Source organism: Hyla sarda, chromosome 1, assembly GCF_029499605.1.
Source record: "Hyla sarda isolate aHylSar1 chromosome 1, aHylSar1.hap1, whole genome shotgun sequence".
In the NCBI taxonomy this organism is placed as follows: domain Eukaryota; kingdom Metazoa; phylum Chordata; class Amphibia; order Anura; family Hylidae; genus Hyla; species Hyla sarda.
The window spans coordinates 465,006,671-465,024,993 of NC_079189.1; positions in this window are offsets into that span (position 1 = coordinate 465,006,671).

Genomic DNA, 18,323 nt, shown 5'->3' on the forward strand with positions numbered 1-18,323 from the left:
ACCAATTGATTTAAAATAAATTGTTTTCCACTGGAGTACCCCTTTAAGTTACATTTTTTTTTATTATTCTCTCAATTTATGCTGGCTATTACATGTCCCCAACTGGTTTACATATTCTAAATTGGGTAATTTGCGGCTGCAACGCTCAATCAACTTTATTGATAAAAATGAGGAATACTGCAGACAAATAGGGGGAGATTTATCAAAACCTGTCTAGAGGAAAATTTGCTGATTTGCCCATAGCAACCAATAAGATCGCTTCTTTCATTTCTGAAAAGGCCTCTGAAAAATTTAAGAAGCAATCTGATTGGTTGCTATGGGCAAATGTATATGGCTGCAATGCAAAAAAAGAAGGATTTTTTTTCTAGAATAAAGAAAAACAAAGGAATAACTAGAACTAGAGATGAGCGAGCTTACAGTAAATTCAATTCGTCACGAACTTCTCAGCTCGGCAGTTGATGACTCTTCCTGCATAAATTAGTTCAGCTTTCCGGTGCTCCGGTGGGCTGGAAAAGGTGGATACAGTCCTTGGAGACTCTTTCCTAGGAATGTATCCACCTTTTCCAGCCCACCGGAGCACCTGAAGGCTGAACTAATTTACGCAGGGAAAAGTCATCAACTGCCGAGCCGAGAAGTTCGTGATGAATCGAATTTACTGTAAGTTTGCTCATCTCTAACTAGAACCAAATACTGCAGGGGAAGTGATTTGGCTGACTGTGCACTGAAGCTGAATAGAGTGTGAACCAAGTCATCTAAGACTTTGGAGCATTTCACGCTACATGATATACACACAAGTAGAATCTTTTTTTTTTTTTTTTTTTACTGTAAATTTTTATTAGGAGTTTTGTTTTTCAATAAAGACACAAACAACATCGAGAGCAGGAGAACACAAGTAGAATCTTCTGCCCAAAGTCGGATGTTTTTCTTGTTACTCTTCCACCAACTCAAAGGGTTGCCATTCTTGTAAGGAGGCTTCTCAGCAAAAGAGGACTGGACTTAATTCCTTATTTGTGTTAATATCCTCCTCCATCTGTTGTCCCTCTGTGTCCTCCTCACTTCTGCCACCAGACTCAAGTATTAAGTCAAGTATCTATGATGTTAAAGGGGTACTCCGCTGCTCAGCATTTGGAACAAACTGTTCCGAGCGCTGGAGCCGGCGCGGGGAGCTTGTAACATCATAGCCCCCGCCCCTCATGATGTCACACCCCCCTCATGACGTCACACCCCACTCCCTCAATGCAAGTTTATGGGAGGGGGCTGTTATGCCCCCTCCCATAGACTTGCATTGAGAGGTGGGGCGTGACATCATGAGGGGCGGGGCTATGATGTCACAAGCTCCCGGTGCCGGCTCCAGCGTTTGGAACAGTTTGTTCCAAACGCTGAGAGGCGAAGTACCCCTTTAAAGGCTCAGCATCAGCTGTAGAACTAGACACTGCAGGTGGTTTGCAGCTGCACCTCCAGGATCTCATTTCCTTTTAGAACAGGCAGCTCTGTTTGCACTTTTGCCTGCACATTTATAATTTTTTCTATTAAAAAAAAAAACTTTAACCACCAAAATCTTGGGTCCAGCGCAGTGGAAATAATGACAGGATTTAGGATATTTTCTGCATGGATATCATTCCATCCGCTGTGAAGCTGGTTGGCCGCCATCGCTTGGAAGTACTACATGGCGGAAGATTTTAAAGAAACACACTCACTGGACCTCACAGTAGAAAGTTCCTCAAGAACACTTCATTGTTCTGGATTTAGGTCCTGATAATGTTTTCCCCTTTGGGCAACTGATGGGACTGACAGGGTTGCAGTTACTGGCCACCTTTGTTCATGGAGATTGTCAACTATATAGTAAGTGCTGTTCCATCTGGTGCTGACATCTTATAGTGGCTTATGTTCCAATGTACCCATCTCTATCTGCTTCTCCTTCAACTTGATGATGGCAAGTTTACTTTTCCTAAAGTGTTCAACTAGTCCTTTTGCAGCACTGACAGCTCTTTCTATACCTTGATTCTTCAATGCAACATTAATAACCAGTGTGGCCAGTGCAGCGGATACTGAACCATCCATGCTTCTCCTCCAGGATTCATATGTCTACAGTGAAGACAATTCTGCTCTTATTAGCGCTAATGCTATCAATCCTTGACATTCTGAAAAGCCTCCTCATACTTTCTCTCCATTAGTTTGGTGAAATGTGTTCTAAATAGAAGACTGTATGCAGGATTTAGTACACTGACCATTTTTTGAACCCTTTGTTTTTAACCATAGACAGTGGTCGCTAGTGTTGAGCGGCATAGGCCATATTCGAATTCGCGAATATTCGCAAATATATGGACGAATATTCGTCATATTCGCGAATATTCGCATATTCGTAATGTTCTCGTTTTATTTTCGCATATGCGAATATTCGCGCGTGCGAAAATTAACATATACGAAAATTTGCATGCACAAAAATTTACATAGGCTAAAATCCGCATATGCGAAAATTATCATATACAAATTTTCGCATATGCGAAAATTCGCACACCAGTCTGAGGCTGGGTCCACACTACGTTTTGTCCCATACGGGAGCGCATACGGCAGGAGGGAGCTAAAACCTCACGCTCCCGTATGTGACCGTATGCGCTCCCGTATGCCATTCACTTCAATGAGCCGACCGGAGTGAAACGTTCGGTCTGGTCGGCTCATTTTTGCGCCGTATGCGCTTTTACAACCGGACCTAAAACCGTGGTCAACCACGGTTTTAGGTCCGGTTGTAAAAGCGCATACGGCGCAAAAATGAGCCGACCGGACCGAACGTTTCACTCCGGTCGGCTCATTGAAATGAATGACATACGGGAGCGCATACGGTTACATACGGGAGCGCGAGCTTTTAGCTCCCTCCTGCCGTATGCGCTCCCGTATGGGACAAAACGTAGTGTGGACCCAGCCTCACACAGTAGTATTAGAGCCTTCTTACACCACATAAGCTGGAAGCAGAGAGGGATGATCACTGTGATGTGTACTGTGAAAAAAAAAATAATAATAATAATAATATTCGTAATTACGAATATATAGCGCTATATTCGCGAATATTCGCAAATTCGCGAATATGCGATATTCGCGAATAAAATTCGAATTGCGAATATTCGCGAGCAACACTAGTGGTCGCTAGTCAATGACTAACATTTTTAAAATACAATATGTTGGAACCAAAACTTGTTGTGGCGTACATGGGGGATTGAGATGCACAAATTTACTCATGGAGTGCTGGCAATGAAATGATTGAAAATGTATATTAGTATTATGCAAAAAAGCTATTTCTTTCCAACTTACAGTCATATATAAAATATATGAGCAGGTTTGACAGAATTAGCATTTTACCTGGATAATACATTATTTAATCCGTACTAATTTAATGGGCTATTCCTTCCTCTGTTAAGCCAACAGGTGTTGTTTTCCTGTGCTCATTCATCACCGTAGTGCTTAAAGGGGTACTCCGGTGGAAAACTTTATTTTTTAATAAACTGGTGCCAGAAAGTTAAACAGATTTCTATTAAAAAATCTTTACCCTTCCAGTACTTTTTAGCAGCTTTATGCTACATATGAAATTATTTTCTTTTTGAAATTATTTTTTGTCTTGTCCACAGTGCTCTCTCCTGCCCGTATCAGGAACTGTCCAGAGCAGGAGAAAATCCCCATTGCAAACTTATGCTGCTCTGGACAGTTCCTGACATGGACAGAGGTGTCAGCAGAGAGCACTGTGGACAAGACAAAAAAGAAATTTAAAAATAATTTTTTTTATCTGTAGCATACAGCCGCTAAAAAGTACTGGAAGGGTAAAGATTTTTTTTAATAGAAAGATTTTTCATTTGAAAATCTGTTAAACTTTCTGGCACCAGTTGATTTAAAAAAATAAATAAAATGTTTTCCATTGAGTAGCGAGGAAAAGTGTGATCATGTGATCTACAAGAATAAATAACCTTTTTTTGTCAGTTTGCATTTTTTACCGATTAATCAATTCATTGTACCAATAATCAGCCAACTAATTGATTTTAAAAATAATTGTTAGCTGCAGTCCAATTTCACACACAGTATTTCGGTCAGTGTTTTCAGACAAAACCAAGAGTTTGTTAAAAACACAATAAGGTGCAAATCTTTCCATTTTAGTTTTTCTCTTGTTTTCGTTCCACTCCTCATTCTAGATAAAATACGGAAAGAAAACTGTGTGTGAGCCTGGTGAATTGCTACAGTTTCACAATGCAGTTATTGGTCTTGCAAAGTAAATTGATATGTAGTGGTCAGTATCTACGGAAAATGGTACAAGGAAGAACAGCTAACAACCAGGCCACAGGGTCATGGATGCAAAGTACTCTTTGATAAACATCGGCAGCTAAGGCTACCCTGTGAAATGTACTAACAATGGAACACGTGAGCTTCCGGACTGGACCATGGAGCAATTAAACAAAGTCATCCTTACATTTACAACCTACATTTATGGATTTTAGTTTGTACTATTTATTAAATGCATTATTTCATCAGTGCTGATCAGTATTTTTTTAAATCCAAAATCTGTTTATTGGAATATAACAACAACAAGAGCATGGCAATGCTCCACAACAGTAAATCAAAAGGGCAGGGAAAGAAAAGAATAGAGGGGGGTGAATAGGGAAGAGAAAACAAAACAAAAGTACACCAAGCTTAATTGAACAATAGAATAATTCCCTGACAAGTCAGGTTAGGATAAATGCGAGGTAACACCAGTCCAACAAACATGACTATACTATAAAGCGATCAAAATCATAATGAGAATCAGGAAGTCCACTCAACTGTAGAGAACTCTCGTGTGGATCACGAAGAGTCGCAGAAAGTAGAATGGAGCCAATAATCCCAACATTGAAGAAATTGGAGTTCTTTGCGATTAGCTATTAGTCTCTCCATAGAACATGCAAAATTGACCTTGGCCACTAAAGCCTGGACGTCTGGGATGTCCTGAGATTTCCATGAGGCCGCAATAAGTGTGCGAGCAGAGGTGAATACATGAAAAGCAAAAGTGCGGCAGTCCGCAGGTAAGTCCCGCACCTTGAGAGAGAGTAAAGCCACACCCGGGTCTCCCTGTAAGGAGCGACGTAATATTCCGGAAAGGAGGGTAAAAACAGAGTCCCAGAATGGAGTTATTTTAGAACAGGTCCACCACACGTGTAGGAAGGTTCCCACTTGGCTATTGCATCTCCAACATACAGAATTAGCTGAGTCATATATACGAGATAACCGTTCTGGGGTGTAATACCATCTGTACAACAATTTGCGTGAAGACTCTATATGTGTAGTACATTTAGTGAGCTTTAACCCCTTAAGGACTCAGCCCATTTTGGCCTTAAGGACTCAGACAATTTCATTTTTACGTTTTCATTTTTTCCTCCTCGCCTTCTAAAAATCATAACTCTTTTATATTTTCATCCACAGACTAGTATGAGGGCTTGTTTTTTGCGCGACCAGTTGTCCTTTGTAATGACATCACTCATTATATCATAAAATGTATGGCGCAACCAAAAAACACTATTTTTGTGGGGAAATTAAAACGAAAAACGCAATTTTGCTAATTTTGGAAGGTTTTGTTTTCACGCCGTACAATTTCTGGTAAAAATGACGTGTGTTCTTTATTCTGAGGGTCAATACGATTAAAATGATACCCATTATTATATACTTTTATATTATTGTTGCGCTTAAAAAAAATCACAAAAAATCACAAACGCGGCGATACCAAATATGTCTATAAAAAATGTTTTTTACGCTTTTTGGGGACGTTTTACTTTTTTATTGGGGGAGGGGATTTTTCACTTTTTTTTTACTTTTACTTTTACATTTTTTTACATTTTTTTTTACACTTGAATAGTCCCCATAGGGGACTATTCATAGCAATACCATGATTGCTAATACTGATCTGTTCTATGTATAGGACATAGAACAGATCAGTATTTTCGGTCATCTCCTGCTCTGGTCTGCTCGATCACAGACCAGAGCAGAAGACGCCGGGAGCCGCACGGAGGAAGGTGAGGGGACCTCCGTGCGGCGTTATGAATGATCGGATCCCCGCAGCAGCGCTGCGGGCGATCCGATCGTTCATTTTAATCGCGAACTCCCGCAGATGCCGGGATCTGTATTGATCCCGGCACCTGAGGGGTTAATGGCGGACGCCCGCGAGATCGCGGGCGTCGGCCATTGCCGGCGGGTCCCTGGCTGCGATCAGCAGCCGGGATCAGCCGCGCATGACACGGGCATCGCTCCGATGCCCGCGGTTATGCTTAGGACGTAAATGTACGTCCTGGTGCGTTAAGTACCACCTCACCAGGACGTACATTTACGTCCTGCGTCCTTAAGGGGTTAAGGGGAGTGAGTATAGATCTTCCCATTTGGGATCTGTCAATAGAAATACCTAGGTCCCTTTCCCATGCACCATGGAAAGGAAATGTCTTGGGTGCCAACAGTTGTTGTAGGGCTCGGTATGATATAGACACTCCTCCTCTAGTACTCACATGTTTATTAAAGTATGTGTCATATAGTAAGTTACCTGAGGTCATCGGCCACTTATGATGGGTAGTGAAATGCCGCAGCTGCAGATATTTGTAAAAGTTGTGTGGGGACACCTGAAATTTAGATCTAATAAGAGAAAACAAGAGCAGAGAACCCTGGTCAGAAATGTCTCCCAGACAAGTAATGCCCCTACGAGTCCAGTCTGAGAAGGAGATGTGAGGAAGAAGGAGAGAAATGACAGAGAGTGGAGTAGAAGAAAAATATATAACCGAGAGCAGGTGAGAGGACAGAGCAAAGAGCCATATGTCTTGACTAGCAGAGATGGTCGGGCTATAAGTAGAGATAGTGGAGTTGGTGATTGCTACCTTCCAAAGCAAATGGTGCAAGGAGGGGACATCAGCAATCGCTGCTTCCATAGGGAGCCACCTAGCATCTGAATCAGACCTCCACCATTGATGCAAATTAACTAGATGTGCGGCCCTGTAATAATTGAGCAAATCAGGACAGCCCAAACCCCCCCATATTAGTAGGGAGAAATAGAATTCTATCTGACACTCGAGCTCGTTTTCCCTGCCAAATTTCATTAACTGAGATTGAAGACATTTAATAGAGGTAAGCGGAAATTTAATAGATAATGTACGAAACATGTATAAGATAGAAGGCAAGAGAAACATCTTGGCTACGGCTATACGTCCAAACCAGGAGAGAGAGAAGTGAGAAAACAGTTTGACATCCCGGGTGAGTTGGGTAGTTAACGACGACAGATTGGAAGAGACTAGATTGGAGGGAGAAGGGGTCAGAAAAATAGCAAGATACCCGATTTCCTTGTTGGCCCACTTGAAGGGGTACTTGTTCGAGAGAGCGTGAACATCAGCCCCCTCCAAATGTATAGAGAGGATAGTAGATTTAGAAATATTAAGTTTATACAGGCTAGCAGCACCGAAAAGAGCAATGAGGTCCAGGACAGGTTTCAGAGAAAGAAGAGAATGTGTCAACGTGATCAGGACGTCGTCAGCGAAAAGTCCAATAGTATGGACATCTTTTCCCACTTGGATGCCCGTAATAAGGGGGTCACATCTAACACGTTCAGCGAATGGTTCCATTACGAGGGTGAACAGAACAGGAAACAAGAGGCACTCTTGACGGTTACCATTTGAGATAGTAAATGGGGAAGATATCGCGCCCGACGTGAATACTCTGGCGGAGGGTGAGGAGTAGAGGGCCATCAACGCCCTCGTAACCGAGGCGCGGGGGGGGGGGGAACCTAATTTAGCAAAGACCCCTCTCAAGTAACCCCAATGTACACGGTCGAACGCCTTCACGAGCACATTTAGGATCCTCCTAGTACCATCAGAAAGCTGCCGGCCCTTCACAAAACCCACCTGGTCACCATGTACCAGAGATGGGAGTACTTCCGCTATGCAAACTGCCCAGAGTTTAGAATATAATTTGAGGTCTGTGTTTAAAAGAGAAATAGGGTGAAAATTGGGGGGTTCAGTGTGGGGGGGGGGGGGGGTTTACCGGGTTTGGGAAGTGTTATGATAACGGCTTCAAGCATTTCTGCAGGAATGGTGCCCGATGTAGCAATGTTATTAAAAAGTGCAGTAAGGTGGGGGACAAGGAGAGGCGCATGCAATTTGTAAAATTAGTTAATTAGCCCATCAGGACCCGGGGATTTAGCATCTTTCAACCCCCTGATCGCATCAAGCACCTCAGAGGAAGTAAAGGGGAGAGAGATTCCCTAGCTTCAGAAGAAAGAACGGGAAGAGACACAGAGTCAAGAAAAGAAGATATAGTTGGGAGTAGGTAAAGTAGAAGAGTCAGAGTTAGCGAAATTGTACAGAGAGTCATAGTATGAGGCAAAGGCAGTGGCTATACCCTGAGGATCAAAAGCCTTAGAGCCATCAGGTAAGGTTAGGAAAGCTACACGACTCCTACTTTCCTGTGTCTTAACCTGTCTGGAAAGTACCTTGCCAGGTTTATTAGCATGCCAGTAAGAGGCAAGTCTAAGGCCCCGAAGCGCCAGGTCAAACTTGTAAACATCTAGCTTGTGTAGGTCACTGGTCAGTGTGGAAATGCGGGCTGCAGTATCAGGTGAGACAGACAATTTGTTCTGTCTGTGTAAATTCGCGAGGTCCAGTTGCATACTCAACCTTTTGTTACTGGTCTGTCGCCTGTGGTGGGCGCTTTGGCTCAGGATCACCCCTCCGATGGTGGCTTTAAAGGCACACCATAAGGTGGATAAAGTGGTTACAGAATCAGTCTTGAGATCAAAGTAGGACGCTATGGCATCCTTCAAGTGGGGCTGATAAGTGGGATGCTGGAGGACATATGGGCTAGCACGCCACAGTGAAGTTCGGGGAGGGGAGAAGGCTTCCTGGATAGATGGGGGCATGATCCGACCAGGAGATAGTATGAATTTTAGAATCGGAGATAGAATCCAGGAGGAGCCTACTGGTTAGAAAAAAATCAATTCTATTATACACTGAATGGGGATGAGAAAAAAATGTAAAGTCTCGGCTACTAGGGTGTTGTATCCTCCACACGTCAAATAAAGCACGTCGGGAGATTGTAGTAAAAATAGGAGTAGGTTCAGGGCAATGCACAGAGGAAGTGGAATCCAGGGAGGGCCATAGGGTAGCATTAAAGTCACCCACCACAAGCAGGCGAGATGAGGCATTGTAGCTCGCGACTTTATGTAAGACATGTTTAACAAATGTATGCTGCTTTCTGTTTGGAGCATAGAGCACAACTAGCGTGTACGCTACATTATTAAGGGAACAAGACACTATAAAGTTATCTGCTGCCGCCGTCCGCCTCCACCACCACATCAGAGACAGCAACTGTATTCCTAATGGCTAGTGCAACCCCCCTCTTTTAACCCCTTAAGGACCAGGCCATTTTATACCTTAAGGACCGGAGCGTTTTTTGCAATTCTGACCACTGTCACTTTAAACATTAATAACTCTGGAACGCTTTTAGTTATTATTCTGATTCGGAGATTGTTTTTTCGTGACATATTCTACTTTAACATAGTGGTAAAATTTTATGGTAACTTGCATCCTTTCTTGGTGAAAAATCCCAAAATTTGACGAAAAAATTGAAAATTTTGCATTTTTCTAACTTTGAAGCTCTCTGCTTGTAAGGAAAATTGATATTCAAAATAAAAAAAAATTTGATTCACATATACAATAAGTCTACTTTATGATTGCATCATAAAATTTACGTGTTTTTACTTTTGGAAGACACCAGAGGGCTTCAAAGTTCAGCAGCAATTTTCCAAATTTTCACAAAATTTTCAAACTCAATATTTTTCAGGGACCAGTTCAGGTTTGGAGTGGATTTGAAGAGTCTTCATATTAGAAATACCCCATAAATGACCCCATTATAAAAACTACACCCCCCAAAGTATTCAAAATTACATTCAGTAAGCGTTTTAACCCTTTAGATGTTTCACAGGAATAGCAGCAAAGTGAAGGAGAAAAATCAAAATCTTCATTTTTTTCACTTGCATGTTTTTGTAGACCCAATTTTTGAATGTTTGCAAGGGGTAAAAGGAGAAAAATTTTACTTGTGTTTGTAGCCCAATTCCTCTCGAGTAAGCACATACCTCATATGTCTATGTAAAGTGTTCGGCAGGCGCAGTAGAGGGCTCAGAAGCGAAGGAGCGACAAGGGGATTTTAGAGAGTACGTTTTTCTGAAATGGTTTTTGGGGGGCATGTTGCATTTAGGAAGCCCCTATGGTGCCAGAACAGCTAAAACCCCCCACATGCCATACCATTTTGGAAACTAGACCCCTTGAGGAACTTAACAAGGAATTAAGTGAGCCTCAATACCTCACAGGGGTTTCACGACTTTTGCAAATGTAAAAAAAAAAAAAAAAAAAATTATCTAAAGTGCTTGGTTTCCCAAAAATTTTACATTTTTACAAAGGGTTAAAGCAGAAAATACCCCCCAAAATTTGAAGCCCAATTTCTCCCGATTCAGAAAACACCCCATATGGGGGTGAAAAGTGCTCTGCTGGAGCACTACGGGTCTCAGAAGAGAAGGAGTCACATTTGGCTTTTTTGAAGCAAATTTTGCTCTGGGGGCATGCTGCATTTAGGAAGCCCCTATGGTGCCAGGACAGCTAAAAAAAACACATGGCATACCATTTTGGAAACTAGACCCCTCGGGGAACGTAACAAGGGGTAAAGTGAACCTTAATACCCCACAGGGGTTTCACGACTTTGGCATATGTAAAAAAAAAATAATTTTTACCTAAAATGCTTGGTTTCCCAAATATTTTACATTTTTACAAAGGGTTAAAGCAGAAAATACCCCCCAAAATTTGAAGCCCAATTTCTCCCGATTCAGAAAACACACCATATGGGGGTGAAAAGTGCTCTGCTGGCGCACTACGGGTCTCAGAAGAGAAGGAGTCACATTTGGCTTTTTTGAAGCAAATTTTGCTCTGGGGGCATGCTGCATTTAGGAAGCCCCTATGGTGCCAGGACAGCTAAAAAAACCCACATGGCATACCATTTTGGAAACTAGACCCCTCGGGGAACGTAACAAGGGGTAAAGTGAACCTTAATACCCCACAGGGGTTTCACGACTTTGGCATATGTAAAAAAAAAATATTAAATTTTACCTAAAATGCTTGGTTTCCCAAAAATTTTACATTTTTACAAAGGGTTAAAGCAGAAAATACCCCCCAAAATTTGAAGCCCAATTTCTCCCGATTCAGAAAACACCCCATATGGGGGTGAAAAGTGCTCTGCTGGCGCACTACAGGTCTCAGAAGAGAAGGAGACACATTTGGCTTTTTTGAAGCAAATTTTGCTCTGGGGGCATGCCGCATTTAGGAAGCCCCTATGGTGCCAGGACAGCTAAAAAACCCCACATGGCATACCATTTTGGAAACTAGACCCCTCGGGGAATGTAACAAGGGGTAAAGTGAACCTTAATACCCCACAGGGGTTTCACGACTTTGGCATATGTAAAAAAAAAAATAATACATTTTACCTAAAATGCTTGGTTTCCCAAAAATTTTACATTTTTACAAAGGGTTAAAGCAGAAAATACCCCCCAAAATTTGAAGCCCAATTTCTCCCGATTCAGAAAACACCCCATATGGGGGTGAAAAGTGCTCTGCTGGCGCACTACAGGTCTCAGAAGAGAAGGAGTCACATTTGGCTTTTTTTAAGCAAATTTTGCTCTGGGGGCATGCTGCATTTAGGAAGCCCCTATGGTGCCAGGACAGCTAAAAAAAACCACATGGCATACCATTTTGGAAACTAGACCCCTCGGGGAACGTAACAGGGGGTAAAGTGAACCTTAATACCCCACAGGGGTTTCACGACTTTGGCATATGTAAAAAAAAATATTAAATTTTACCTAAAATGCTTGGTTTCCCAAAAATTTTACATTTTTACAAAGGGTTAAAGCAGAAAATACCCCCCAAAATTTGAAGCCCAATTTCTCCCGATTCAGAAAACACCCCATATGGGGGTGAAAAGTGCTCTGCTGGCGCACTACAGGTCTCAGAAGAGAAGGAGTCACATTTGGCTTTTTTGAAGCAAATTTTGCTCTGGGGGCATGCTGCATTTAGGAAGCCCCTATGGTGCCAGGACAGCTAAAAAAAACCACATGGCATACCATTTTGGAAACTAGACCCCTCGGGGAACGTAACAGGGGGTAAAGTGAACCTTAATACCCCACAGGGGTTTCACGACTTTGGCATATGTAAAAAAAAATATTAAATTTTACCTAAAATGCTTGGTTTCCCAAAAATTTTACATTTTTACAAAGGGTTAAAGCAGAAAATACTCCCCAAAATTTGAAGCCCAATTTCTCCCGATTCAGAAAACACCCCATATGGGGGTGAAAAGTGCTCTGCTGGCGCACTACAGGTCTCAGAAGAGAAGGAGTCACATTTGGCTTTTTTGAAGCAAATTTTGCTCTGGGGGCATGCTGCATTTAGGAAGCCCCTATGGTGCCAGGACAGCTAAAAAAAACCACATGGCATACCATTTTGGAAACTAGACCCCTCGGGGAATGTAACAAGGGGTAAAGTGAACCTTAATACCCCACAGGGGTTTCACGACTTTGGCATATGTAAAAAAAAAAATAATACATTTTACCTAAAATGCTTGGTTTCCCAAAAATTTTAAATTTTTACAAAGGGTTAAAGCAGAAAATACCCCCCAAAATTTGAAGCCCAATTTCTCCCGATTCAGAAAACACCCCATATGGGGGTGAAAAGTGCTCTGCTGGTGCACTACTGGTCTCAGAAGAGAAGGAGTTACAAATTTTGCTCTGGGGGCATGCCACATTTAGGAAGCCCCTATGGGGCCAGGACAGTAAAAAAAAAACACATGGCATACCATTTTGGAAACTAGACCCCTTGGGGAGCGTAACAGTGTTACACCTCACAGGTTTTTTGAACAGTGGGCCGTAAAAGTGAAAAAATTGATTTTTTTGCACTATATTGACAGTGTTACCCCAAATGTTTCAATTTCACATTGGGTAATAGGGCAAAAGGCCCCCAAAATTTGTAGAACAATTTTGTCTGAGAAAAAAAATACCCCATATGTGGATGTAAATTGCTCTGTGGACGCACTACAATGCTCAGAATAGAAGGAGTGAAAATTTTGTTGTAATTGAAGTCGGGGGTCATGTGCATTTATAAAGCCCCCAACAGGAAAAAAAAAACACATGTGACACCATTTTAGAAACTTCACCCCTCAATGAACGTAACAAGGGTACAGCGGGAAATAACACCTCACAGGTTTTTTTTGAAAAGTGGGCGATAAATTGAAAAATTTGATTTTTTTACAGTAAAATGCTGGGGTTACCCAATTATTAACATAATATGAGAAATTGGGTTACAAATTTTGGAGGGCTTTTCCCCCTGACTATAAAAATACATCCACATATGGGGTAACATGCTGGGCGGGCGCACAACAAGGCTCAGAAGTCATAGAGGTCACTTTGTATTTGTGGCCTTTGGCATATCAGTAGCTGACGGTTACATACATTCCGAGGAAAATACAAAAATGAAACACCCACATGTGACACCATTACAGAAAGTACCCACCCTGGGGAATGGGTATAGGGGTAATTTTTAATGCACAGGTGTTTCCTAAATTTATTTTCCAGGAATGGATGAAGGGTAGCTTTTGAAAATTGCAATTTTCAACCTATGTTCTGCTTCATCTTTCTGGGAACAACTAACATGTGACTCCGAATTGTCGCCTGAAAATACGACAGAGCTCAGTGAGAACTCTTCGCATTTGAGGCGGATGTTTGTTACGGACCTAACAGTTACATACATTCAGAGGAAAATACAAGAAAGGAACACCCACATGTGAACCTATTACAAACAGTACACCCCCTAGGGAAGGTGTATAGGGTGAAGTGGAGATTTGGAACAGACGGGTGTTCCCTTCATTTATTTTCCAGGAATGGATGAAGTGTACTATGGGGGGAAGAAAATTGCAATTTTAGTACTGATATGCCAATTATTTTCCCAGAATGATGACCCAGAGTACAGCCAAAAGTAAAAATGATGCCCGCCCCAAACCCTATACTCTGAATCATCATTCTGGGAAGGGGATCTGTGGGGCCGTCCCTATTCTGTTACCTCAAATGCGCAACCCGCTCAGGTGGGGAGAGAGAGCGTTGCACATTTGAGGCAACTGCAAACCTCCAATGCTGTTGACTCTGTGTCCCATGACCCATTTTTTAGGGGGAAGAAAAAAAAAATATTGGGCTATTGGGAAAAAGGTTTTGTTTTTTGGGGGTGTGTTTTGGTTTAAAATTTGGAAGTCAATGTACCCTGGACTGGTACATTGGAGCCGAATTCTGGGGAATGAAAATTAGGGCAAAGGATGGAAAATTTAGTACTCCATGGAAGTGTGATACTCCCTGAAGCAGCCTATGCAGAGGCCCGGATGATCGGGGCAAGTGTCACATTGAGTGGTGGTGTCCCTCCGTCTCCCCTTCCTCTGCATTTCTTCTGGGTTCGTCCCGTCCTTCCAGTGTTGGGGATCACACCTGGAAAGTGTTGGCCGGGGACGATCCGGGGACCTAAAGTTCCAGAGGTGCTCTGACCCGCTCTTTGGCGGTCACCATAGATGAGGGCCTTTAGAACTACCTCTTGGAACTCCAGGTATGTCCCTGTGTTGCCAGCGTTCTGGTACAGTATAAAAGAGTTGTACATGGCAACCTGTACCATGTAGACCGCAACCTTTTTATACCATACGCGTGTTTTCCGCATGGCATTATATGGCTTGAGGACTTGATCAGAAAGATCAACTCCCCCCATATACCGATTGTAGTCCAGAATACAATCGGGCTTGAGGACCGGTCCCACGGTACCTCGCACAGGGACAGGGGTGCTGCCATTCCCATGAATTGTGGTGAGCATAAGGACATCCCTCTTGTCCTTATACCGGACCAACAACAGGTTCTCATGGGAAAAGGCACGGGACTCACCCCGGGGGATAGGAGCATGTAGGGGATGGGGCGGAAGGCCTCTTTGATTCTTCCGGACTGTCCCACAAGCGACCGTGGATCTGGCGGCGAGGGACGTGAAGAGAGGGATACTAGTATAAAAGTTATCCACGTAAAGGTGGTAACCTTTATCTAGCAATGGGTGCAAAAGGCCCCAAACGATTTTCCCGCTAACACCCAGAGTGGGGGGACATTCTGGGGGTTCAAAACGGGAATCTCGTCCCTCATACACTATAAACTTGCAAGTGTACCCGGAGGTACTCTCGCAAAGTTTATACATCTTCACGCCATACCGCGCCCGCTTGGTCGGGATGTATTGCCGGAAGCTGAGTCTCCCTTTGAAGCTGATGAGAGACTCATCAATAGAGACCTCCCGCCCCGGGACATAGGCCTCCCAAAATCTGGCCCCGAAGTGATTGATGACCGGCCTGATTTTATACAGGCGGTCATACGCGGGATCAGTTCGGGGGGGACATGCCGCATTATCAGCATAATGCAAACATCTCCGAATGGCCTCGAACCGGGAGCGTGCCATGGCCATACTGTAGAGGGGTGTCTGGTAAAAGACGTCCCCACTCCAATATTGCCTGACACTGGGTTTTTTAACTATACCCATATGCAGCGCGAGGCCCCAAAAGGTCCTCATTTCGGCTGCATCGACTGGAGTCCAGCCGCCGGGTCTAGCTAAAAGTGAGCCCGGGTTAGCGGCGACGAACTGTTGGGCGTACAGATTCGTCTGTGTAACCATCAAATTAACAAAGTCGTCACTGAAAAAATGACCGAAAAAGTCCTTTTCAGTGAACCCGGCGATGTTAATTTTGATTCCTGAGTCGCCAACAAACTCAGGAATCACGGGCTCGTGGTCCGCTGGCTCAGCCCAGTCAAGTTCTCCGGTACGATGTACCAGTGATCTTGGCAGGGGGGCTTCACTAGTATGAGCGCCAGGGGGACTCATACTAGCATGGGGCACAGGGTCAAGGGCAGAGGAGGTTTGCGGCACCGCACGGCGGCGTCTCCGCCGCCTTGGTGGCTCATCATCAGAACTAGATGATGAGGAGGACGATGAAATAAGGAAGGTGGGGTCTTCATCGTCCTCTGAGCCGCTCTCGGTGTCGGAGGCAATTAGGTCATATGCCTCCTCCGCCGAAAACACTCTGCGGGCCATTTCCCTACTCTAATGTGGATACGGGGGGTGTGTGTGTGTGTGTGGGGGGGGGGGGGGAAAACTTTATTGGTGTGTGTGCTGCGTGTGGTGTGGTGCGATATTACCTCCCTAACCCGCCCTAACCCTCCCTAACCTAACCTAACTAAACTAACCCGCCCTAACAGAAAAAAATATAAAATAAAAAGGAGCCTTTTTAAAAAAAAAAGGGGGGACTTCTAGCGCAAAAAAGCCCTGCGCCAAAAAAAGCGTTTATCTAATCAGTGGTGTGCGCACTGATTAGCGCTTGTGGCGGCAGGGGGCGCAGAAGTCAGTGGGGGGTCTGGCCACTGACCCCCACACAAAAAAAAACTGGAAAAAAAAAAAAAAAACGCTTTACCCCGAAAAAAATGCACCCACCTGAACCCCCAAAAAAACGCTGATCAGTGATAAATCACAGACAGCGGCGGGACTGGCTGCACACACAGGTACGGTCCGTCCGCACAGTACACGCCTGCTACTGGTGGCACGGACCGCCTATGGGTGCAAAAAATAAACCGCGTTAACCGAAAAAAGTGCCTGTACCACAAAAAAAACGCTGATCAGTGATAAATCACCGACAGCGGTGAGGCACGCCGCACACACACAGGTAAGGTCCGGCCACACAGTACACGCCTGCTACTGATGGCACGGACCGCCTATGGGTGCAAAAACACGCTAGAAAACCCGAAAAAAAGCGCCGGCACCACAAAAAAAAACGCTGATCAGTACTACGGGACTGATCAGCGGCGGGTGGGCTTTAACAAACCGTGGCGGACCGCTCTTTTATAACTAAGAGGGTCCGCACACACGCTTAGTGAAAAAAAAAAAAAAAAAAAGATCTGCACCAAAAAAAAAAGGCTGGCGGCAGACCGCAGCGACCCAGCAGGGCCGGGGTCACGCAGCTAAAGGTGCTACGGACCCACGGACACCCACTGAGGTACGCTGAAAAAAAGACAAAAAAAAACTTTTTTTTTTTTAACCCTAACCTGTCCCTACCTAATCTAAAGCTATCCCTGGCGATTTCTGTGCCAAGGGGCCACAGAAAGGGGGCAAGGGGCACTTTTTTTGGACTCAGGGGATGGTGGGCAGCACGGGGCTCCGTCCTGCACACCAGATCTATGTGGAATGGTGGGCAGAACGGAGCAACGTGCTCCTAGCCCCCACCATCCCCTCCCATTACTATGTGATTGGTGTGGCCACTTTGGCCACCCAATCACAACTGTACTGAGGGGGTGGCCACAATGCCAGCCCCCAGTACAGCATGGATGGTGATTGGTGGTGTATACTACACCACCAGTCACCATCTATATCCGGGTCACAGGGTCACACGTGACCCTGATGACCCGGAACCGCTGCAGAACGCCGGTAAGTAGTTACCGGCGTCCTGCAGCGATCGCAGGTATAGGAGGTCCTCCGGACCTCCTCCTGCACACTGCCGGGATGTCTGCTGATAGAAATCAGCAGACATCCGGCGCCGATCCCCGCCCGGCGAGCGGCGGGGAACGGAATCGCAGCGCATCGCTCGTCTGAATTGACGAGCGATGCGCTGCGATCGCCGACATGGGGGGGCATAATGACCCCCCTCGGCGTTATGCCGCGATGCCTGCTGAACGATTTCAGCAGGCATCGGGCACCGGCTCCCCTCCGGCTAGCGGTGGGGGGCTGGGAATGGACAGGACGTACTCCTACGTCCTCGGTCCTTAAGGACTCGGAAACGGGGGCGTAGGAGTACGTCCATTGTCCTTAAGGGGTTAATGAACAGCGTGTGCAAAAAAAAAAAAAAAAATGTGTGGGAAGGCTCTATGATGCAGCCTGGTGGAATCAGATTCCGACAAGTGCGTTTCCTGCAAACAAATTATGTCAGCTCCCAACTGCCTGGTTTCTGCCCAGACCAGGGAGCATGTATAAGGGGAATTTAACCCCCGAACATTCAAGGAGACTACTTTTAGGACCATGATGGGGGGAAGGAGAACAGTGGCGGCAGTGTTGGAGTGGGAACATGAAGACCTATGCAAAGGTGGAAGTTCAGCAATATAACATGAAGAGGAAGCCAAAGAGGTGTACATAAAAATAAAACAATAATAATTTCAATAACAAACAAATAGAGCAACGAAGGGGGAGGGAATTGTTCCGAGC